General features: G+C 32.4%; 1 protein-coding gene across 4 annotated transcripts in view; it reads left to right on the top strand.

Annotated features, from left to right (window-relative positions):
• Nucleotides 1–5,825: 5,825 nt before the first annotated feature.
• Nucleotides 5,826–25,782, top strand: part of LOC124354982 (adipokinetic hormone/corazonin-related peptide receptor variant I-like) — a 209,146-nt gene continuing 189,189 nt past the window's right edge. For 2 of the 4 annotated variants that reach the window (XM_046805822.1, XM_046805824.1), the window contains exon 1: nucleotides 5,827–5,973. The gene's annotated coding sequence lies outside the window, so the exon portion shown is untranslated. Of the gene's footprint in view, nucleotides 5,974–25,782 lie in introns of all 4 variants that reach the window. The other 2 variants (XM_046805821.1, XM_046805825.1) reach the window with 2 other exon arrangements.

The raw sequence follows: 25,782 nt of genomic DNA, 5'->3' as shown, positions 1-25,782 counted from the left end.
GAGACAAAATAGCGTTTGTACATTAATTCTTGACTTACAAAAATATTTATGTAACGAATAAAATGATAGGCCTAATTTATACAAGCTGTAATAATTGTATAAATATAGATAATACATTTTGCCCTCGATTGCCTACAATAAATGTAAAATTAATTTGTGAATAAAATTTTTCAAATAACAGAATAGCAGAATAAGGTCTATGTAAATATGAAACATATAAACATACAAAAAAGCATTTAAAGTAAGATGCGTATTAAATAAGAATAAGACTAAAATGGATATGTACGTATTAAGCCATATGCATACACTCAAGTGCTTATTAATTTGGTACATATTAAGTCAGATATATAAAAAATTCAGTTGAGTGTTCACTCAGTTGTGTATTGCGTCAGATAGCCTACCTACTAAGACAGCTTCATATTGTCGGGCATTTTTGTAAACTCAGGAGTGATCAACATTTGAGAAGGTAAAGAGCATTCTCCATATATATTTCCTTTTTCCCTCCTCCCCCACATACATTCTTTATTTAATTATAGAGAATAATATATTTCGGTCCCGATATAACTTTATCATGGTTTAAACGTAGTATAGACAAAAGGAGTTCTGTACTAGGAATTTAAATCGGAACAAACAACTACAAATAAAAATATACTATAAACATTACTTGACAAGATAAGTCGGAAAGTAATATCGGATACGAAGAAATGTGGGAGGATAGAAGTGAGCTGTTCTAGCCATAGCTAACCGCATTTCGACTTCAGACTGCAACCCGCGCGGGGTTATCACTTAACTTATCTCCCTGCACCCAGATATGTTAGGAAATATCAATTTGCAGCAGAAATTCCGCACTAAAAACCTTTGTCTGCTTTCTGTTGTTTCCAAATTATTATCTGCGCATATACGAATTAAAGTTTTAGTTGTACTACTAGTAGGCAGACTTTTGTTATGAACTATTACATGTTAGTGCTAGATAAAAACTATTTCACTCTCATCGGGTATACACTTTCATAGCCACGAACTTCAGCCATTTATTACCTACAAATTTGAATTAGAGTCTTACATATAATCATAAAAATCTATAAAAGTATTTAAAATCTACAAATACAAACTTTTTACTTGATTTTTTAATTAACAGAGAAGTGGGATCACTTAATTGATTGTTTGGAAATCTAAATCAGATAACAGTTCAGCATAACTCATTGCCAATTCTCGAATTTAATTTGTAATCAACTAGATCTACGTTGAATAATAATTCAAACTCGTACATAGAGTTTACAGTGTTGCTAGATGGCTGGAAACGTTCAAGAGTCTTTAAATGGTAGCAAAGAAACTTTGAACACTACAAAAAAGTTAGTGTGACAAGTGTGGGCGTTTGTATTTAATTTGAAGCACATAGTGATATTAACAATTTGAACAATGAGCATTGCGGCTAAAATAAAACGGGATAAAGAAAGTTTGTCTGGAGTGTTGCAGTATTTTATACAATTAATTCTTCCAAAAATATGTTTGTCTTACTGTGTAAGTTGGGTCTTTATAAAGATAGTGTTTATACAGGTTTAAAAACTAATATGATGTATTCCAATAAATAAATAAAATGAAGCTATATCATTAAGGTTTCAAACAGTTATAGATAAATATATGGGAACTTTAATACTTAAGTTTTGGCAGGGACGACAGATTAAGAAAACAGCAAATGTGGTGTTTGGCGGCGTCCAACTCTGTTAATAATTTAAATCAATAGAACCAAAGTATACACAAGAGTATGGAACTCAATGGTATAAGAAATAGAAATATTTTTGCCTCATAAATCAACTCATGAAATTCTGGGGTAACGTTTTGTCTACCTCATGGAATTCAACTGAGGTTTGTCTCTCCAAAAGCTATCTTAGATGTAAGTACAAATGGTTTTTAATGAAAAAACTGACAAATCGTAAAAGTAAAACAGAGTATCATGGCAAATTTCATACATTAAGTGTGTTTTTTTGCTCAGAGTTTTTACGAAATCAAAATTATGTTTCTGTACATGTATGAAATTCTTTTTATATTATCTTGTATGTTATGTAATATTTATTACAGCACAGATCTGATTTACAAAATAAATTCACAAATAACCAGACGATTATAAGATTCTAAAAAGTTGAATGCCGTCAAATCTTTATATACAGAGGTCTCGTGTCACGATGTTCAATCTTAGAAACCACTAAACCGATTTCAATAAAATTTTATAAATATGTGTTGTTTGGTCTACCTCTAATTTGTGTTTGGAATGTAAGGTTAATGTATAGATAGTGTTGAATTCACTTTTGCCTGTTAAATGTAATCAACTATTCAGTATAAATAAAATACATTTTTATGGCTGTACAACCGTATATTTAATTACTTTAACCACAATTTTCAATAAATTTGTTTAAGCTTGGTAGTAATATAACTTCTTATATAAACCTTTTTTGTAACCGGCTTTTAGCATGGAGTAAGAAAATATCCAGATTAGAAAATTAAAAGTATACTTTTAACTGTAAATTTTGCAAATGTTAAGTATGCAGAACAGTACTGTAATGTTTACTATTCAACTTTTACTTTATTTTTCAAATCTGTTGTAAAACCCATCTTAGCTGTCATTTGACAAAAGTAGGCTTCTCTGTCCTGTGTATATGTATGTGTATGCACGTGCCTGTTGTCTCACAAGTACTAGTGCCAAACTTAACCGTAATACTAAATAAATCTTGTACACTCCTCGTCTGATGGGTTGTATGACAGTAGGACGCGGTGAAGACAGTGGGCAGATGTCTGGTTGACAGTGAGTCCAAGGGGTCTGTGCCGCGCTGATAAGTTGGCAACAGTGGGACAAGACAACTTTTGGTGGGAACCAAAAACTGACAAATCGTGCACCTAGCGCCCAATACGTTGTTTGCTGAAACTAAAATCAAACACTCTATAAAGGTTTTATTTATCTGTCACTAAACTCGCATAATTACGTGTATTCTAGTTTAAAGTAAGACAAAATTACCATAATTAATGATACATGTTGTGGAAATTTAAAAGAACTTTACATGTGATTAAGCTTAGCACATACCTTTTCCGTAGTTTATGTAGCATATTAAATTATGGAAGTATCCATTTCAACATATTTTTGTCTCACCATCAATCATGTAGTAAGTATCTCTTCATTTATACCACTAGAGGATCAATTCTAAATGAAAGTCTAAAACATCCTTAAATTTGAGAATATGGTAAAAACTGGTTTAACGCAATCTTCATATTTAACCAATAAATATATGTTTGTAACGGATATCTCTGTGTACCAGAATAAAATGTTAAGCTATGATAATGATTATCGTGTATAATAAAATATTTGCGGGTAAAGAAGTACATTTGCCGATACTGTTTTACTCATATCGTTAATGACATTTACTAGAAAATCCTAAATCGCATTCAATTTAATTCATCATTTCCAAGATGGTAACCAAATATCAAATTTTGTAATTGTATAGTCCATAAATGTTCCTGCAATCTCACCTACTAGCATTACGCTACAGGAACTACTTAAAATTTGACACACAATAGCCAATGTGCCAAAATATTATTACATACTTAAAATGTGTAAATTAAGTTTCAAGTAATAAATAAGTTACATTGTTGTTTTTGTGCAGTAGACTGTAGCTACCTTAATGTATAACCAAACTTTTGTTACCAAAGTATTGAAAATCTCCCCATAAATGAAGCAAAGTTCCGAGTCAATTATATATACGAGTTGGAATGAAATAATACACTCGACTATTGTCACTGAGTTAATAGGTAATAAACTGGCAGTAAGTTCAGGTATAACCTTTCGCGGAAGTCAATCTAACTTGATGAAAGTTTTATTACTAATAGTTCTAAATTAAATTAAGTTGGTCTTCAGCCACGTGCAATCTAACTCGGCATGAACGATAGTTATTCTATATATAGCATATAACTTTATTTGTATGAGTAATATTTTATATGTGTATCGATACAAAGGCCTACATAGCATATCAAACTCATTTAATATTATTTTCCATCCGATAAAGCTTTCAATTATGTAATGACATTAGAGGTTTTAAATGATTAGTGATTTTGCTTTCGAATTTGGAAACAAATAAATCGCAATTTAATAAGTCGTTTGAGATTTAAATTGAAGAAAATGATGTTGAATACTTACTGATTAAAATTATAATGTATTAATAGATTATGTTAATAATATTTAAACTAATTGTATAATTAATGCTGTAAATATTTTGAGTTATATTAAACTACGCCTAATAATTTAATCTCTAGGTAAAAGTTTTCTAATAAAAACAACACCATGGTGTTCATTATAAAAGTTATACAGATTTATTCTGTTCATTTAATACTTTTAGCTATGCCGTTTCGAAGAATGACTAGTAGAAAGCTTTTAATAAAATAACAATTTTGGACAATTCGATACGAAATATTGAGCAAGAAAAGGACTGAAGAGTGTCCTTCACTGATGTTCTGTATAAACAGATTGTGGTAGCCAGTAACAATAGTAATTCAGTATCATAAGTGGTCAAATAAATTTAATACACCTGTATAAAAACCTTACGGAAAAATGGAAGGGATCGATGTAGTAAAACTCAATATAAACCGTAAAAGTCAATTTTGACTATGCAATGGAAGATGTAACATCTTAGTACTTATAATAAATTATGTATACTTGTATAGGCGTTATACAGATCAAAAACGCTCGTAATCAGCATCGTAATAAATTGAGTTTGGCATTCTATTCTTTACAACCATAACATTTCAGGAAATTAAGATTTGAAGTAGTTTAACGAACGATAACCTATTCCTCCTACAAGAAAACATTCCATTTTTTAAACATTGCAGTACTTTGTATGTTCTTGCGTTCCACTATTATAGGTGGCTGAGCGTTAGCGAAGTCTATTACTTGATTGGTTGGAAAAAATGTAATTTTTGTCTCTTACTCTACAAGATATTTCGAGAACGAATTGCCACTAGACTTGAAATTGTGCATGAAGCTTAATTTATATATAAGTAACAATTGGGTAAAGATGCATGTCACTTCAAGGGATTTGTGCGAGCGTCATTGAAGCTTATAACTATTAAGGCTGGCACAATTTCTCTTCAGTGAAGACTATTACTCGACTAATGCAGGACATTTAACTACATGCATAGGCTCTTATAAATTCAGAGGCTTTAGGCTAAACACGTCGCATTTTTTATTTGCACCCCACAAAAAATGGAGTTTTTGTAAAACAGTGAAGGCTGTGTAATTATTTTACTGTAAAAAGGTAATTTCGTTCAATAATTTGTGTAAACATTATATAACTTATAAAATAGTTATAATAATTTGGTATAATACCTGATGTACATTAATTTCACATTTTGTACGTGTTGAATAAATAATTATAACTGCTACGGCATAGGTCAAAGGATTTCGTTCGATTAAAAGCTATATTTAGTATGACCTATAACGTAGGCATCATATTTATATTAAAATTTAAGGTAGTAGTAAAGTTAATTATTGAAAAAACTATTGAAGTATTGGTCATGTCCGAAGGCAAATCTTACTTGACGCATGTCGTGAAGTTTTCGCTGTGCATACCACAGTTACATCGAGTTGGTTCTAATTAGAAAGCAACAAGTCAGTGCTTGTTAAAGTATGAAGAAGGCAAAAGGCATCTACATCGAACGTCTCTGTACTATCTAGATCACACAAATTCGGAAAGTAGTAAAAAAAAGTAATTGACGGTTGTGCCACGCGACTGCTGGGCGCGCGCTCTACTCATGCTAGAATGGGCTGTAATCGACTCGGCGCGGCGCGGACCTGCTACTGAGTGTCGGAGTCAAGGCTTCTGCCGGGCTATCAGCGAGTGACCCTAAGATGACCCGTAGGTTTCAGTCAGAGCGATTCCGCGGCCGCGAGTGTTTCTTGCTAGTGGCCTCCTGCATTCTTTGGATACGCTGACGGTGAGTGAAATAAATTATGTTTCTTCTAGAGGGTGTTTTACTTATCTTCACACTTCACACTCAATATCGGTTCAGTGGGCTGTCGCTGTGAACTGAACTGTGCCAGCACAGAATTAAGCACAGTATTCATTTGTATACATATGCTTAAATAGTCTTATTTATACGTATAGGTCAAAGGGCTTACATTGGAGAGGGTATACAAATTCTAGTCATCCATTTTATTTCAATATTTATTGTGGTGGAGACTTTCTACAACATAAGCTAACGCAGGGGTCACTTAAGCGATGTAATAATGTAAATGCAAGGTCATAGGCATTCTAATTTCCACACGATTTGGCTACGATCTATTTAAACGGTGACTTTATTTTCACAGTAACAAAAAATATGCGTGTATGTCCACGTTATCGTGATAGTTAACGTTCAAAGTTGTACTACCCTTTACTATCCATATTCACTTATGTATAATATTGACTAGACGTGCAGGATAGTTAAAAACCAAACACTTCCAAAGCAAGTATGCGAAATTCATAAACAACATTGTAATGCTTCAATATTGTCGTGCCGTCTATAAAATATTTAAACTTCAAATATATCTTCACATTGAAATAATAAATTACTTGTAATTAAACAAACTTTAAACTATATATAAATTAATTCTAAACTACCTATTCAGAATGAATTACAGTGCAATATATGGAGAAGCGTAATATGCTTACGCCTCAAGGTCAAACTGCATTATCCGTAAGCTATTTAGATACGACTGCGGAAGACATGTTCTATTCATTCACATACAAAACCACATCAAATATTCATGCTTTGTAAAGTTTTCTGTTTCAACTATAATTACTCTTTCCTCTTAATTTTGAGATAATCCGGACCTATAGATAACAATCCAACGACGCAATAATGGTAAACATGTTTGTCGAAACAATATGACTGATACAAAAGTAATATGTATAAGCGTTAGATTGTCTGAGATAGACGATGAAGTTTTAGTTCATTGAGTAACTATATTTTCAACGAGTTAACTACACTTAAAAATTATATGAATTCTCAGCTTGAAGTTTTATTGGACTAAATATTATGCATGCCATATCAATAGTAAAATTGACCAAGCATTTTTTTTAGAATTAATTAAATAAGTTTAAACTATTTTTTTTAAAGAAACTGAGCGTCCTCCCACGTCCAAAGAATGTGGTTGGAACTTTTTTGAAGAGATATTTTTCAAATGGTGGCTCTTTTTCTAAAATTAGTAAATTTTCGCATGATATAGCGAAACCGGTTTTGGCTACAGTATTAAAATTTAAACGGATCCTAGATAATTTGTATTATTCTCGCGATTCAATACGATGATAGACAGACATTAACTCATATATAATTAAAACTAGAGTAAAACATTAAAGCATAATTACTTCAGTAAAATGTAAGTTTACGTCTGTTAAAACATATTACAGTTGAGGCTAACTTAAGAGTATATTACGTTTATTCAAGTTTGACTATTCAACAATATCAATTGACCTGTAACAAGATAAATATTGTTTATATACGTAGCATATTGTATGCAAAACGTCACTAACAACCTATTGGAAGTGAAATGTGTTCCCTAAACCTTTTACGTATGATTATAACGTAGAAAATAGTTATTTATAATTTTAATTATTGAAGGAGAAATAAATTAATAACACGACTCTATAATATATATTTTATTATTTAATTTCACCTGCAATATTTTGCTTCCTAAATAGGAAATGAGGTGTTATTTTTATCCACCATTGCGTGCCAGGTGGGATACAATATCAATACCACATCTACTTTTCCCAAGGAATGCAATGCACATACTGTAAACCACATATATTATCTACAATTACACCTCTTTACTATGTAAACATTAATACCATTAAGAAAACCACACTTCAATGCGAACTTGTATTATCTTCATAATATTATCTCTTTAAGAAGAAGGCAAAAATCATATATTTGTATAAAGCATCAATATTTTACAGCCGCGCTTTCATGTAATCACAGACTTAGTTATATAATTATTACAATTTTACTCTACAACTATATATGGGAGCTCGCTAGTTTGTATTTATAGCGGTGTCATTTTCATTAAATTAACATTTCATAGATAATATTAATTTTAATTACTAAACTTTTCTATTTAAAACTAAGAAGTTAAAAGTTATAGCATTTAGGAGATTATTAGAATTTGAAGATTCTTAAAATGGCAATCATTTAGTGAATCTGAACACGGAAAAAGAAAAAGGGAGACTTCAATCCTAAAATATATTTCTTTTCTGTATGAAGAAGGCATGTTATAGGGTCGAGCATGACTTTCTTGCTAGTCGTGTCAGGAACTAGTAACGGAGTAACTTCGACTCTGCCGCTAGAATGCGGTAGTAAGCTTGTGCCATGCTAAATGTCATTACATATATTTTCTACACAAGATGTTTATATTCTCTAGCTGTTTATATTGGCTTACAAAATTTTGCAAACAATCAGTAAGACTTTCTTAATATAACATTACAGTAATTATTTAACGTTTTTTAATACAAGTATGGTCTCATCTATGTCCTAAAAAGTTAGGATATTTTAGAATATCAAGGTATTCCTTTTTTCTTTTGATATTGGGTGATTCATCTATTTAACACCATGTTTTATTTCAAGAAAATGATTCACGTTAATGCTAAATTAATACTTATTAAGTAAGTAGACACTTTACTTTATTGCGGTAACGTAGGGTCTTAACACAAAATACTGTCAGTCTGCTATGGGTAACATAATACACCTAGTTGGATGTGATTATAGATCTGATCACTGTGTTCTCAGTTGTGTGTACAGACATACAGGAGGATAATTGTGATTGAGTATATGTGTTACACAGAATACTGTCAGTCTGCTATGGGTAACATAATACACCTAGTTGGATGTGATTATAGATCTGATCACTGTGTTCTCAGTTGTGTGTACAGACATACAGGAGGATAATTGTGATTGAGTATATGTGTTACACAGAATACTGTCAGTCTGCTATAGGTAACATAATACACCTAGTTGGATGTGATTATAGATCTGATCACTGTGTCCTCAGTTGTGTGTACCGACATACAGGAGGATAATTGTGATTGAGTATATGTGTTACACAGAATACTGTCAGTCTGCTATGGGTAACATAATACACCTAGTTGGATGTGATTATAGATCTGATCACTGTGTTCTCAGTTGTGTGTACAGACATACAGGAGGATAATTGTGATTGAGTATATGTGTTACACAGAATACTGTCAGTCTGCTATAGGTAACATAATACACCTAGTTGGATGTGATTATAGATCTGATCACTGTGTCCTCAGTTGTGTGTACCGACATACAGGAGGATAATTGTGATTGAGTATATGTGTTACACAGAATACTGTCAGTCTGCTATGGGTAACATAATACACCTACTTGGATGTGATTATAGATCTCATCACTGTGTTCTCAGTTGTGTGTACAGACATATAGGAGGATAATTGTGATTGAGTATATGTGTTACACAGAATACTGTCAGTCTGCTATGGGTAACATAATACACCTAGTTGGATGTGATTATAGATCTGATCACTGTGTTCTCAGTTGTGTGTACAGACATACAGGAGGATAATTGTGATTGAGTATATGTGTTACACAGAATACTGTCAGTCTGCTATGGGTAACATAATACACCTAGTTGGATGTGATTATAGATCTGATCACTGTGTTCTCAGTTGTGTGTACAGACATACAGGAGGATAATTGTGATTGAGTATATGTGTTACACAGAATACTGTCAGTCTGCTATGGGTAACATAATACACCTAGTTGGATGTGATTATAGATCTGATCACTGTGTTCTCAGTTGTGTGTACATACATACAGGAGGATAATTGTGATTGAGTATATGTGTTACACAGAATACTGTCAGTCTGCTATGGGTAACATAATACACCTAGTTGGATGTGATTATAGATCTGATCACTGTGTTCTCAGTTGTGTGTACAGACATACAGGAGGATAATTGTGATTGAGTATATGTGTTACACAGAATACTGTCAGTCTGCTATAGGTAACATAATACACCTAGTTGGATGTGATTATAGATCTGATCACTGTGTCCTCAGTTGTGTGTACCGACATACAGGAGGATAATTGTGATTGAGTATATGTGTTACACAGAATACTGTCAGTCTGCTATGGGTAACATAATACACCTAGTTGGATGTGATTATAGATCTCATCACTGTGTTCTCAGTTGTGTGTACAGACATATAGGAGGATAATTGTGATTGAGTATATGTGTTACACAGAATACTGTCAGTCTGCTATGGGTAACATAATACACCTAGTTGGATGTGATTATAGATCTGATCACTGTGTTCTCAGTTGTGTGTACAGACATACAGGAGGATAATTGTGATTGAGTATATGTGTTACACAGAATACTGTCAGTCTGCTATAGGTAACATAATACACCTAGTTGGATGTGATTATAGATCTGATCACTGTGTTCTCAGTTGTGTGTACAGACATACAGGAGGATAATTGTGATTGAGTATATGTGTTACACAGAATACTGTCAGTCTGCTATGGGTAACATAATACACCTAGTTGGATGTGATTATAGATCTGATCACTGTGTTCTCAGTTGTGTGTACAGACATACAGGAGGATAATTGTGATTGAGTATATGTGTTACACAGAATACTGTCAGTCTGCTATGGGTAACATAATAACACCTACTTGGATGTGATTATAGATCTGATCACTGTGTTCTCAGTTGTGTGTGTACAGACATACAGGAGGATAATTGTGATTGAGTATATGTGTTACACAGAATACTGTCAGTCTGCTATAGGTAACATAAATACACCTAGTTGGATGTGATTATTGATCCTGATCACTGTGTCCTCAGTTGTGTGTACCGACATACAGGAGGATAATTGTGATTGAGTATATGTGTTACACAGAATACTGTCAGTCTGCTATGGGTAACATAATACACCTACTTGGATGTGAATATAGATCTCATCACTGTGTTCTCAGTTGTGTGTACAGACATATAGGAGGATAATTGTGATTGGAGTATATGTGTTACACAGAATACTGTCAGTCTGCTATGGGTAACATAATACACCTAGTTGGATGTGATTATAGATCTGATCACTGTGTTCTCAGTTGTGTGTACAGACATACAGGAGGATAATTGTGATTGAGTATATGTGTTACACAGAATACTGTCAGTCTGCTATAGGTAACATAATACACCTAGTTGGATGTGATTATAGATCTGATCACTGTGTTCTCAGTTGTGTGTACAGGACATACAGGAGGATAATTGTGATTGAGTATATGTGTTACACAGAAATACTGTCAGTCTGCTATGGGTAACATAATACACCTAGTTGGATGTGATTATAGATCTGATCACTGTGTTCTCAGTTGTGTGTACAGACATACAGGAGGATAATTGTGATTGAGTATATGTGTTACACAGAATACTGTCAGTCTGCTATGGGTAAACATAATACACCTAGTTGGATGTGATTATAGATCTGATCCACTGTGTTCTCAGTTGTGTGTACAGACATACAGGAGGATATAATTGTGATTGAGTATATGTGTTACACAGAATACTGTCAGTCTGTTATGGGTAACATAATACACCTAGTTGGATGTGATTATAGATCTGATCACTGTGTTCTCAGTTGTGTGTACATACATACAGGAGGATAATTGTGATTGAGTATATGTGTTACACAGAATACTGTCAGTCTGCTATGGGGTAACATAATACACCTAGTTGGATGTGATTATAGATCTGATCACTGTGTTCTCAGTTGTGTGTACAGACATACAGGAGGATAATTGTGATTGAGTATATGTGTTACACAGAATACTGTCAGTCTGCTATAGGTAACATAATACACCTAGTTGGATGTGATTATAGATCTGATCACTGTGTCCTCAGTTGTGTGTGTACCGACATACAGGAGGATAATTGTGATTGAGTATATGTGTTACACAGAATACTGTCAGTCTTGCTATGGGTAACATAATACACCTAGTTGGATGTGATTATAGATCTCATCACTGTGTTCTCAGTTGTGTGTACAGACATATAGGAGGATAATTGTGATTGAGTATATGTGTTACACAGAATACTGTCAGTCTGCTATGGGTAACATAATACACCTAGTTGGATGTGATTATAGATCTGATCACTGTGTTCTCAGTTGTGTGTACAGACATACAGGAGGATAATTGTGATTGAGTATATGTGTTACACAGAATACTGTCAGTCTGCTATAGGTAACATTAATACACCTAGTTGGATGTGATTATAGATCTGATCACTGTGTTTTCAGTTGTGTGTACAGACATAAAGGAGGATAATTGTGATTGAGTATATGTGTTACACAGAATACTGTCAGTCTGCTATGGGTAACATAATACACCTAGTTGGATGTGATTATAGATCTGATCACTGTGTTCTCAGTTGTTGTGTACAGACATACAGGAGGATAATTGTGATTGAGTATATGTGTTACACAGAATACTGTCAGTCTGCTATGGGTAACATAATACACCTACTTGGATGTGATTATAGATCTGATCACTGTGTTCTCAGTTGTGTGTACAGACATACAGGAGGATAATTGTGATTGAGTATATGTGTTACACAGAATACTGTCAGTCTGCTATGGGTAAACATAATACACCTAGTTGGATGTGATTATAGATCTGATCACTGTGTTCTCAGTTGTGTGTACAGACATACAGGAGGATTAATTGTGATTGAGTATATGTGTTACACAGAATACTGTCAGTCTGCTATAGGTAACATAATACACCTAGTTGGATGTGATTTATAGATCTGATCACTGTGTCCTCAGTTGTGTGTACCGACATACAGGAGGATAATTGTGATTGAGTATATTGTGTTACACAGAATTACTGTCAGTCTGCTATGGGTAACATAATACACCTACTTGGATGTGATTATAGATCTCATCACTGTGTTCTCAGTTGTGTGTACAGACATATAGGAGGATAATTGTGATTGAGTATATGTGTTACACAGAATACTGTCAGTCTGCTATGGGTAACATAATACACCTAGTTGGATGTGATTATAGATCTGATCACTGTGTTCTCAGTTTGTGTGTACAGACATACAGGAGGATAATTGTGATTGAGTATATGTGTTACAACAGAATACTGTCCAGTCTGCTATAGGTAAACATAATACACCTAGTTGGATGTGATTATAGATCTGATCACTGTGTTCTCAGTTGTGTGTACAGACATACAGGAGGATAATTGTGATTGAGTATATGTGTTACACAGAATACTGTCAGTCTGCTATGGGTAACATAATACACCTAGTTGGATGTGATTATAGATCTGATCACTGTGTTCTCAGTTGTGTGTACAGACATACAGGAGGATAATTGTGATTGAGTATATGTGTTACACAGAATACTGTCAGTCTGCTATGGGTAACATAATACACCTAGTTGGATGTGATTATAGATCTGATCACTGTGTTCTCAGTTGTGTGTACAGACATACAGGAGGATAATTGTGATTGAGTATATGTGTTACACAGAATACTGTCAGTCTGCTATGGGTAACATAATACACCTAGTTGGATGTGATTATAGATCTGATCACTGTGTTCTCAGTTGTGTGTACAGACATACAGGAGGATAATTGTGATTGAGTATATGTGTTACACAGAATACTGTCAGTCTGCTATGGGTAACATAATACACCTAGTTGGATGTGATTATAGATCTGATCACTGTGTTCTCAGTTGTGTGTACAGACATACAGGAGGATAATTGTGATTGAGTATATGTGTTACACAGAATACTGTCAGTCTGCTATGGGTAACATAATACACCTAGTTGGATGTGATTATAGATCTGATCACTGTGTTCTCAGTTGTGTGTACAGACATACAGGAGGATAATTGTGATTGAGTATATGTGTTACACAGAATACTGTCAGTCTGCTATGGGTAACATAATACACCTAGTTGGATGTGATTATAGATCTGATCACTGTGTTCTCAGTTGTGTGTACAGACATACAGGAGGATAATTGTGATTGAGTATATGTGTTACACAGAATACTGTCAGTCTGCTATGGGTAACATAATACACCTAGTTGGATGTGATTATAGATCTGATCACTGTGTTCTCAGTTGTGTGTACAGACATACAGGAGGATAATTGTGATTGAGTATATGTGTTACACAGAATACTGTCAGTCTGCTATGGGTAACATAATACACCTAGTTGGATGTGATTATAGATCTGATCACTGTGTTCTCAGTTGTGTGTACAGACATACAGGAGGATAATTGTGATTGAGTATATGTGTTACACAGAATACGCGGCGTCATATGCAAATCGTAGAACATTGCCTGAAATATATTACTGTCGAATCTCAACAAAATGTGTGATCTCTGAATCTTATCTTTCTTGTATATTGGACTTCCAGGATTGTGGTTGACTATGGGATTCATCTTAATGGATACCTCAGTTGGTTGGTGACTTTTGTAAAATACCAGCAACTTGTTACGCCAAATACAACACGCTTTGTCATAGGGTAGAGTAGCTAATAAGCAACTTACATAGTTTGCTGCTACATTTCATTTGGATTATTTATTTAGAACTGTTCGAATAGTCTTTCAATACCTCGATCCACAATTTTTTTTTCTTTTAATTCAGTTTGAAACGATGTTTTAGCTATATTTTGTGATAACTTTAAAAAGATTAGTTATTCTGCAACTACACTTTTGGGAATTGGCTTATTTTAAATTGTGCACAACTCGTTTCAGTGCTTTATTGAAGTGAGGTTTATGTATCCGATCTAGATACATTTATCCTTATTGTAAATGATGCCATACTTTGTTTCATTATGTTTTAGTATGTTTAACTGTAGAAACAGAATAAATATCGTAAATTCTGTAAGTTGCCATTAGAGCAGCTAAAGCGTACAATTACGCCTACTTACTGTTTGAACTAGAACTTTACATTACTGCGAAACGTGGTCGCTCTAAAGTTCACAAATGAATGTTTAGTTATGCAATTCATCTAAAACAGTCAGATATCATTAATTTTCTTAGAAACAGAGCGCAACCACAAACATCTCTAATTTATGGAACATTTGTCATCGCAACATTACACTGTATTGGTTATGACAACACTATGATTGTTATGCTTTTAGGCCAAGCTTCCAGGCACTAAAGAACGCACTGAATCCTTCCATAACATTTTATAATTGTTTTTTTATTAGTCATCAATTAAAAATTCTAGAGCATTTTATCATTGAGTTTGAAAAGTGTTATTTTCTACGTCTAAAAGTATTGTCAAATAACATCATCAGAATTTATTAAATTTTTTAAATTTTCGATACTATTATTTCTAACCACAACCTTTCTGTTTAACATTATACCTAAATGACATACAAAAATAACTTTTTATCTTTATTTCAATATCGTATCTATTAATGTTTGTTTGCTTATGATATAAGTTTATTCTTTAGCCTTCAGGAATACAAAGTTTTGTGTAATACTGTAAATTAATCTGAATTACTTTCACTCCAAAACTTAATCTTATTTTTCTAATATCGAGGCAAAAATTTACGATGGACAAGTTATATAAATTCAGTAACTTTTTACCGGACTCAACAAACATAACTCCGCAGTTAAATTCTTGTAATTCACATACATGACAATGTGAAATGTGATATGTGGGCTTCATGTAAACAACTTAAATCAATAATATACAAATACAATCTGTGGCCTTCGGCACCACGCAGCAGACTTTCTGGAGGCTTGCAATGGCATGTATGAGACAGTTGAGATTGATATTTCAGGATATGTAAGGATTTCAAGATATTTAGTATTTTATTACAAGTTTCATTCTGCAGAAGATGACCTTGCGCATCGTCTGTGGTGAAAATAATTTTATTATTTTACCATGGTGTTGAAATTGTTTGTAAAAACTAGCTACAATTTGGTTCAAGTTACAGGCCATATGTACTGTATAACTCTATATAACACCTATCCCTAAAACCATTGTTAATAAACCTAAAAATTGCAACTATGTACTTTAATACTAAACTATAAATAACAATAGTGAAATTGTTAAACTTTAAGAAATGTAAAGCTTAAATTGTTAGATGTTATATTTAAAGCTTTCATCTCTTGTCATACAGACAGCTTTAAGAATATTAGTTTTTAAGAAAACGTTAAGACGTTATATAGTTAGAAAGACATGTTACAGGTTGCATGGATATAGAATCAAAATGTTAGTATTTATTTGTCAATGAATATTATGTATTGATATTGTATTTATGAAAAAAAATTTATACAAACTATCGTGTAAAATATAATAGTATACAGATTTTAAGTTTAAATTACTATTAATTTGTCACAACAACCGACAATTGGTACAGAATTATATAATTACTATTCACATGACATTATTTGCTAATGATATATTTAAATTATTATCGTATTTTAACACAAGAAATCTAAATACAGCTTATATATGTATTTGCATGATATATCATAAAGCATATGGAAATATTTTAATCATTAAATGTAATAGAAGATTTTAGATAGATGGACACGTGGAAAATATTTATTTAACTTTAAATGTATACTAAGGAGCATTATAATCCGGTTAGAAATTAATAGTTATTGGAGCAATTTTACTCGTTATTTGTAAAATTCAAGAAATAATGTATACAGTTACAATAATATTATGTTGTAATGAATTATATAATTTTGGAAACAGAGTATCAGTTTGTAAGTGAGAAAATCAGTATAAACAATGAATCCCGTCCAGTTCTAATGCCACACATTCATTTTTACGTTTCTTAGAGAAAAATTAAATTTATTATACTTTATATTTTACAATATTTGTCTGCGAGAAATTAGTGTGACCGCAGTCATCCATTAAATGAAATACTTTACACATGTGTTTATACAGTCACCCATCTTTTGATTCAAAGAGGTTCACAAAAACCTAATGTTAAAGATACTAGCAATGAGAAATCTCTGCGTCCTATTGCTTTATGCTGAGCAGAGTCTGGAATTATGAACATTCGGAAGAATCTCCATAAAGCTACAGAGATGCGTCAAAAGATTACCTATTTTTCTCGTTGTATAAAACCTAATATGGTTTTAATTAATACCTAACTCACCATATCTAGATATATACAAGAAGTAGTTATTTGTAAAATTTCCTTCAAATCCCATCCCATCTCTCTACACTAAAACAGAAAGCTTGTTACCTCCAAATGAGAGGGCGTGTATGAATAACTATACAGTAAACATGCAATACATATTAAATCAAACAATAGATCAAAACAACAAAGAAACACACAATAAACAAACAAACAATCACACACGATCCATACGCAACAAGTCATACGCAAAACAAGGTGTACCACACCACGTGTCGCTTAACAGGCCTCGCCGAGGTTGCGGTTGCTTGCAAACTTTCAACTCTAAAACTCATTATAAGTTAAGCTACGTGTATTAATTTGTCACATGTTAAAATGTCATATGATTGTACTTAGTTTATCAATTTATTTATTCTGTAACATCGTCGTTGACATCATGGTTACCTATAAGGCTATTTTAAAAATGTTCGTTAACACAGAAGAACCCCTTAATATCCCATGGCATAACCTATACTATTATTAAACTCGAAGAAAATGAATCTTCATGCAAAATTAAAATGTATAGATTAGTTCTTTATCACACATGATAAAATGTCAAATGATTGTACTCAGTTTATCAATTTATTTATTCTGTAATGTCCTCGTTGACATCATGGTTACCTATAAGACTATTGTAAAAATGTTCGTTAACACAGAAGAACCCCTTACTATCCCATGGCGTAACCTATACTATCATTAAACTCGAAGAAAATGAATCTTCATGCAAAATTAAAATATATAGATTAGTTCTTTACCGAAATTTCATCGGACGGACAGACAGACAGACACATATAAAACTTACATATAAAAGTTATTAGGTTTGCTAACGTTCAGCGAATAACTACACTCATTCTCAGTGGAAACACATCCTTTACTCCACCTGCCAAGTCTGATATCTCAGCTTATTCTGCAATACACTTAGGCACGTGCAATATCCGAGGTTAAGGCGGAGGTGGTATTTTGACGAATTCCATCTCGCACAGTATCTACTAGCCACTCCTCCCGTAGCAATAACGTGATAGCGCCTGAGGTCCGACCGCGCGAACTAGACCCAATAAATCAAATACTAGTAAGGCTATCGCTGTACATGATAGGAGCATGAGTGCCTTGCCTGATAGAGTAGCGGGTGAGGAGCAGCAGTCATGGGGGGTCAGTCTGCGATAGAACTGATTCACGTGATTCTACCATCAGATACAGTTCTTATATGAAATTACTTTATCATTAATAAGAACGTGGAAAAAAATAAAATATTCAGCAGTTATCACCAACATGACAAGAGCAGTTTCATAATACAATTTATCATTACACTGATATATATTTTATTTAATTATTAAACATATATGGTTAATATTGAAGCGTATAAAAGTTGATTTAATTGGTTTTTAAATTAATTTTTAATATTAAATTAACTAAATATCAATACATTTTTTATATAAAAGGGTGATTTATATACGTTGTTTTATGGAAAGTGGATTGCAGTTATAATTGTGAACCTAGAAACATAAAACAATTTAATTAAACAATTTATATTCCTTAAACCTTTAAACTATTGACAAGTATTTGTCCAATGAGACACCACAACAATACAGTTTTAATGTCTGGCATATCTAACCTTTGCTTATTAATGTAATGCTAAAATCAAGTAATATTTTTAGTACATACTACCTCATAGGTGGAACCATTGCAATATTAATGTAACAGGCTCGCTTCCCCATAATGAAAGTTAGCTAATCTCAAAAGTAATAACTGTTTCGCATGGAAGCCAAGTTATTAACACCTTACACAGTAGCAGAGTAGTGTTGGTATATGAACTTATTCGTTAAAAGTGATTTATTAATTTAATATTGTACCAAAAATGTGTATTAGTTCACGCAATAGAGATATGAAGTGATTTTGGCTTAAAACAAATCTCAACAAGACATTTAATCACTTATTAAAAGCTTAATTTAAATTTCCAACTGAAAATGATGATATATTACGATATATTACACAATTTTGATAAGTAACTCATATTATACATGCTTTAAGCTTAAAATAAAATTCTGATTTAAAAAAAAATTGAGTGTCAAAAGAATATGAATTTGGAATCTGCATACTTCTTGCCAGAGTTCTCACCCAGTGTTTAACCGTCGCTAACTCTTGGATGTCTAATATCTTATGGTTATGGCTTCAACAGTCCATTTTCTTATGCTTCTAGGAATTCACAGCTTCCAAGTCACATAGAAAGTCCTGGAGGTACTTTTGGACTACTTGGATTCTTGGATGTTTATCGGATTTGGAAAGCGCGGTCTCTAGTAAACACGATATTCCTAGCAGCTCTAGAACCATCAGGGTTATACAGTTTTTTGTGCATACTGAATGGACTCAGCATGAAATAAATGCGAACGGTATGGAGCAAGGAATTTTTAAAAATATACAAGTTTCAAACAGTGTCTTTAGGATGTTGGGCGAAATGGTGGTGTTTTTGAACGATTAGAAGTAATTAATAAAATAATTAATTGTTAATAATGAAGGAACGTCCTATTTTGTCGCCCCGAGAGAGAATGTGGAACAAATGGCAGTGTTAAGACCAGGACTTCTCTAGAGAGCTACAAACAACGTTTCTTCGGTGACCTCAAACCATTTTCTTTTCACCCTCAAATTTAATAAAAAATAGGCAACAACCCTAGCACACATCACATATTTTTTGGTTCTCACCTTCCTTTGCTGTAGTCAAAACAATCCTATCAATTAGGCATCAACTTATTTCATTATTGCTAGCACTCAGCTGTTTACCAATTACGAATTAAAATATTTAAACTGCCTTATTACTTTATATTTATAACTTAATTACTTACTTACCTGTCCTTTTATGTAAGAAGTTATTAAATTATTTATTATTAATTCTAATAGGTTGGCGTGCCTATTTTATTCACAGTTTCACGGGCTTATTATAACAGTAGATTGTTCCAATGAAATGAATCATTACACTTAAGACACCGTAGTATGATTAATATTGTATATAATTTTAACCGCTTGTTAAAATTAATTTTCTATTACGTGTACGTGTATTAATACTACAAGACCCTCACTTAAGTAGCTGCAAGTTTGAAAGTTCTGCAACATTAAATTCAAATTTGGGAAGAGGATAAATAAATAACATTGCTCTCATCACAGTTATATTTTGAAAGGTGCAGCAGACGGTGAATATTTGCGAGATCAATGTTTTCATTCTGATAAAGTGGCCAAGCGATGTATGTTTTTTAAGGACTGTGTTATATTAAAAAACGACCACTTTGTAATAAACGAATAAAAATAAATTAAAAGAATTGCGGTAATGGATATTAGTATAATTTATTTTCCTAAAACATAAACTTTGTTCTGTTTCTGGAGTGCTTTTGTATATTATAAATACATTATGATTCATTATTTCGTACTCAACGTGCTATTTGGACATTAGTGAGGTCCCAATCGATTTATAGATGGAACGTTTCCCCGAAATGATAATGGGAAAATAAATGTTAATGGAGTATTTTGTCTTCAGTGCGACTATAGACTGCAATGAATCTTATTTTGGACCATAATTCAGTACACATGAATGACAAATTTAAATTTATACGTTAGATCTGACAACAATACATAATCAACGAACATTCAAACGGTGGGTATTATGGTCTGACAAAAGCTCACAGGGTTAATAATGATATTGCTCTTGCCAGTGTATAAACAGCTGATTACCCCTGAGAAAAAAACAATCTACATCGTTTGGACTTGCTTGGAGAGAATAATAACAGCTTTTTTATTAATTATAATTATGTTTCTTTATAAAAGGCATAGCTCTCACTCTCTCACTCACTCACCCATCATCACTAATTCTCTAACTTCCCCATAACTCAGAAAGTTGAAATTTTGCACACGTATGCCGCATTCATGAACAGAGAAACTAAAGAAATTTCATAACATCAAACATCCATAGGGGTTTATATAGGGTTGAAACCCCAGGAATAACGATATTTCGCTTCTCAACTTCTCGATGTCCTATTTAGATTAAATTTGACAAACACGCGTTAAAGCTCTCAAATAACAGATTTTTCATTAAGATCAGTCACCCATGGGGGTTGAAATGAGGGTTTCAGATATTATATGAACTATATTTTTGTTTTAAAACATTGCAAAGTCTTACAAAGATGAAATTTGACAAAAGAAAGAATGACGTACTAAGAAGAACATAATTTTCAAGAATATTTGGTTGAAAACCGCATAAGGGTTGAAAAAGGATAGCAACCCTAGAAGGATAAAATATTTTGTTAGCTTCTCAATGTCCTAGAAAGAGGAAATTTAATAATATAAATACTGCTTTGAAACCTAACTTAATTAACAAAAATGTGATCATATTATGTGGAAAGATACCTCGAGATAAGTTTAATCTGTATATTTAATGATAAAAAGCTTTATTACTACATAGACAAGAATGAGATTAATAAGGATACATATCCAACTATGGAATTTTGCTGAGCATCATTTAAGCTCAGTAGGCCGACACCATTTCTCTTCTTTCTGCTGGGAGATTTAGGAATTTTTTTCTATACGATTGCATGTTTGTCCGTATCTCAAGAATGAAATAAGTCATTGTCTAGAAATCGTGCATGCAACCTGAGCGAAGCCTGTTACGTGACGAGTGGTGTGGCGTATTCTTACCTTGTAATTATTGGAGGTGCTTGTGAGATATGAGGTTAAAAAAATCATCCCGATGACGGCTGCGGTGAAACGGCACCTCTACTTATTTTATCACAGAACAGTTATAAATCTCTCACTTTTTAATTTTGGTTAAGGAATTGTGGCCGATATATCATTTTATCTGTATGACGTATCCAAATGCTTTAATTTGTTTAGATAATTTTATTTCTTATTCAAAAACAAAATCTCAAATAATCTTGATCGTTTGCATATTAAAACTTTTAGTAATAGTATTTTCATATGTATCATCTTCTGTAAACCTACTGCTAAAAATAAAGGCGTTACAATGTTTAAGTTTTACATTGCTCTTTAGGTGCCGAAATTAAGACTGGCGTCACTATAATCTGCCCTAAAGCGATAATTGAGTAATACTATTGGAATTAATTACTAATTAGTCTTAAATGTTATTGCACAACAAGTGCAATATTAGTTCATGATAAAGAAGTGAACAGAAAATTAAACAAATAATTTTTTGAAGCACGTATCGCACATAATTTTCAAGGCTTTGTGATATGTGATGTGTGAGAATTTATCCTTTTTCAGACTGTCTCTCCGCGAGATATCTGAAGAAAAAATAGAGCTGTAAACTCAAAATTGTGCTTGGAATTTTTTCTGTACATAAGCAAGACCCAGTTCGATAATAGAGCATGTACTTCTGGAGGATTTCATTGAGTCTTAGTAAAACTATTACTTAGGGTAATCTCGAGACCGAATTGAGATATGGACTTAATATGTTCCATGTAACTTCATTTATATATAGGCCTCGAGTTACATGATTGTGAATATCCTTCCATCCAACTTTCCACGTAGGATACTTATCGTATACTGGGGTGATAATCCAGGCTATTAGGCGAAACTTAGCTTGGCGTACTACTAAATTTTACAATAGTATTCTCAAGAAGAAAGTCGTTCTTAAATTACCTATCGCTCTTATGCTGAGTGGGCTTCAGTCCCGTTGTAAAGGGTACTAAGATTATTAAACCTGAGGTAAGGCATCAATATTGAGACAGTCGTGGTTGGTTCTGTTCTGTTTATGTATTACTGTATATAGCCATGAGAAAATATTTTGATGAATGTAAAGTCGTTAAAAATATGGTAAAATGATGGCTTTTTGGCACTACAGAAGAGAAAGTCATTAAACAACTGTAAAAAGTGGGGTATGATAACGAAGCGCAACCCACACTTATGATAAAACTCGAACATCAGTTTCGGTCATACATTCGAAATGTCAATGCGCAAATGCAAAGTTAACCACGAATATTGTTTTCGTTCAACCTCCAGCTGTCATTATTTACCCTACCTGGTTAGTTTTTTTTTTATATTTTGAATTAATAATCTGGGGAAGGACTCCTTACTAAAACAAAATAATCACTTTTGCTAAATTGTGTCTTTATACGTGAATTAAATGGTTATAGTTAAATTTAAAATAAAAATATGCTAATTGTCAAATTCATGTTATTGCTGTATAGGTGTATTATCGGTAGCATAATAACACGCTATGGAAAATATTGCATACAAATGAATTGTTTTTAATAGGCTGATAATAATTTACTTTAACTACATTACATATCCAGATATGCATACAGATATGTTATATAATTTTCTTCTAAATGATATTCTTGGCACATTACCAAGGCTGCCACGTGTCTCGGATTACACGGACCAATTGTACCGAAGAAGAGTTTGGAAATCAGGTATTGAAAGCTTTCCGGAGAAAGACTCACTGACATATCCGGATTATGTGGAAAGCCCCGAGGGTGGTCGAGGATTTGGTCCTGACAGTGGCGTTACGCCTTGTTACTCGTGACGTGTTCTTCCATCCGTAGGCACAATAAGAAAACGTTTAACATTTCCCTCTGCGTTTGAAGTCTTAATTAATATACTATTTGTTTTTATGAAATTAAAAAAAAACAAAGATTGTAAAACCATTTGATTGGTTCCTGTGCCAAAACGCGTAACATCACAGAACATTGAACAAAATCGTTACGTTTGCTGGAGAGATTTTTAAAGACAAACATTTGATTCATCGCAAACTTTTACTTTCATACTCTATAAAATACTTCCACGTGAAACTGTAAATTATTGATGAAGTATTTACATCAAATTACAGTAGTGAAGTAATATTTACTTGAGCTATATTGTTTATAATATTTTAAGTATTGGTTAAATACAATGTTTAAAGTTGTAATGCTTCTCTTTTACACCACGTGATGTTTATGAGTATTTATTTATCTTACTACAAAATACAGGATTTTATATATTATTAAGAAAGAAAATAGAAGAATATAAAAATTGTAAAACCAGACTATAAATGTTTCCTTTAAAGGTAAGGACTTAGATGCAATCTAATTAGTGTAGGTTTCATCCTCCTACTGACAATAAGCAGTTTTGTGTAACGGCGGGGGGGGGGGGGGCGGGGCGGAGGGTTATATAAGAGAGCAGTCGACAGTATTTAATTTGACGATTATTATTTTCAAATAAACTATCTGTGTAAAAATGTAAATGTTATTCATATTTCAACGAATTAATAAGCAATACTGCATTTAAGTAATGACAACATTTGTTCTTCCTAGTTCGATATACTTTTTCCACATAATTTTTCATAATGATCGATTTTTCCAATTACTGTTTATTTACTATACCTGAGTATATGCATATCAAATGAACAACTAGATTTTAATATAAAAATACTTAATAAAAATAATGAAACATTTATTTATTTATTATTTCTATTCAGTTATTTCAAAATATCGTTGGATAAAGAAGAAAATACTTCTTTTGATGTAGAAAGGTGTGATTATTTCGTTGCATTTACTTATATTATTCTTTTATACATTCATATAGTTCGTGTTATAAGAATATATAGTAAAAAATTCACAATACATGACATAAATGGTTTTTATCCATTTTATATTTGTTTACTGGAAAATACCATAATGAGGCAAATAATGTATAAACTCTTATGGGATGTAGATCTATACAGTACAGATATATGTTTTCGAATTGGAATTTGAAAAAGCACATGTTCATAAAATTTCGTATTTGACTATGACTCTCACTTCCACTTGGCACGGACCATGTTATTCTTATTCAGAAACACATGCTCACAGCAAACAATTTTCAAATTCATGAGTTAAAATTATATATAATCTTTAACACATGTATAAATCTGAATATATTTTTGAACACAACTATACTAAACTTTTATTTTCCCATGATAACGGATTTAATATAGAAAAAATACAAAATCCAGTTCTGTTAATAGAAGTTCTTGAACGTTGAAGAAGCGAATCCAGTTTACTTATTTAAATATTCATCACGAAGAATTGGAAACTTGTTTGAAATGAAAAATAGAACGGAACCATTCTATTATCATCAGATAAGCGATCCTTATTCTATTCCTCACTTTTAAGTTTACATTTGAATATTTAAATTGTTGACACGTCTGAATTACAAACTTTTTCTCAAAAACTATTAACAGTTTCAGAAAATCAGCACTGCAAATATACTAAATAAAATAGTGATTTCAATCAAGCGGTTTCGAATGTAAAATAATCAAATTTCCAAAATTGTTTGGATTTTTACTACTTATATTATTCTTTTATATAATACACATACACATAATCGATTTTTGAAACGATTCTAAATAATCTTTTCGAGTTATCTATTTGCAAAGCCAAATATCCCTTGTTTAGTAAAAATATTAATTAGCATTGAAATTGAGTTTAATAATGGTATACACATAATATTGACATTAATGGAAAGTCTATAGAATAATATTCATCATTTATGCTCGGTAATGTCAATAGTTCACTAGTACTGGTAATAGTA

The sequence above is a fragment of the Homalodisca vitripennis genome, chromosome 2, assembly GCF_021130785.1.
Source record: "Homalodisca vitripennis isolate AUS2020 chromosome 2, UT_GWSS_2.1, whole genome shotgun sequence".
Lineage (NCBI taxonomy): Eukaryota > Metazoa > Arthropoda > Insecta > Hemiptera > Cicadellidae > Homalodisca > Homalodisca vitripennis.
Note: the sequence above shows the minus strand (reverse complement) of the source record. Positions and strands in the feature narration are given on the sequence as shown.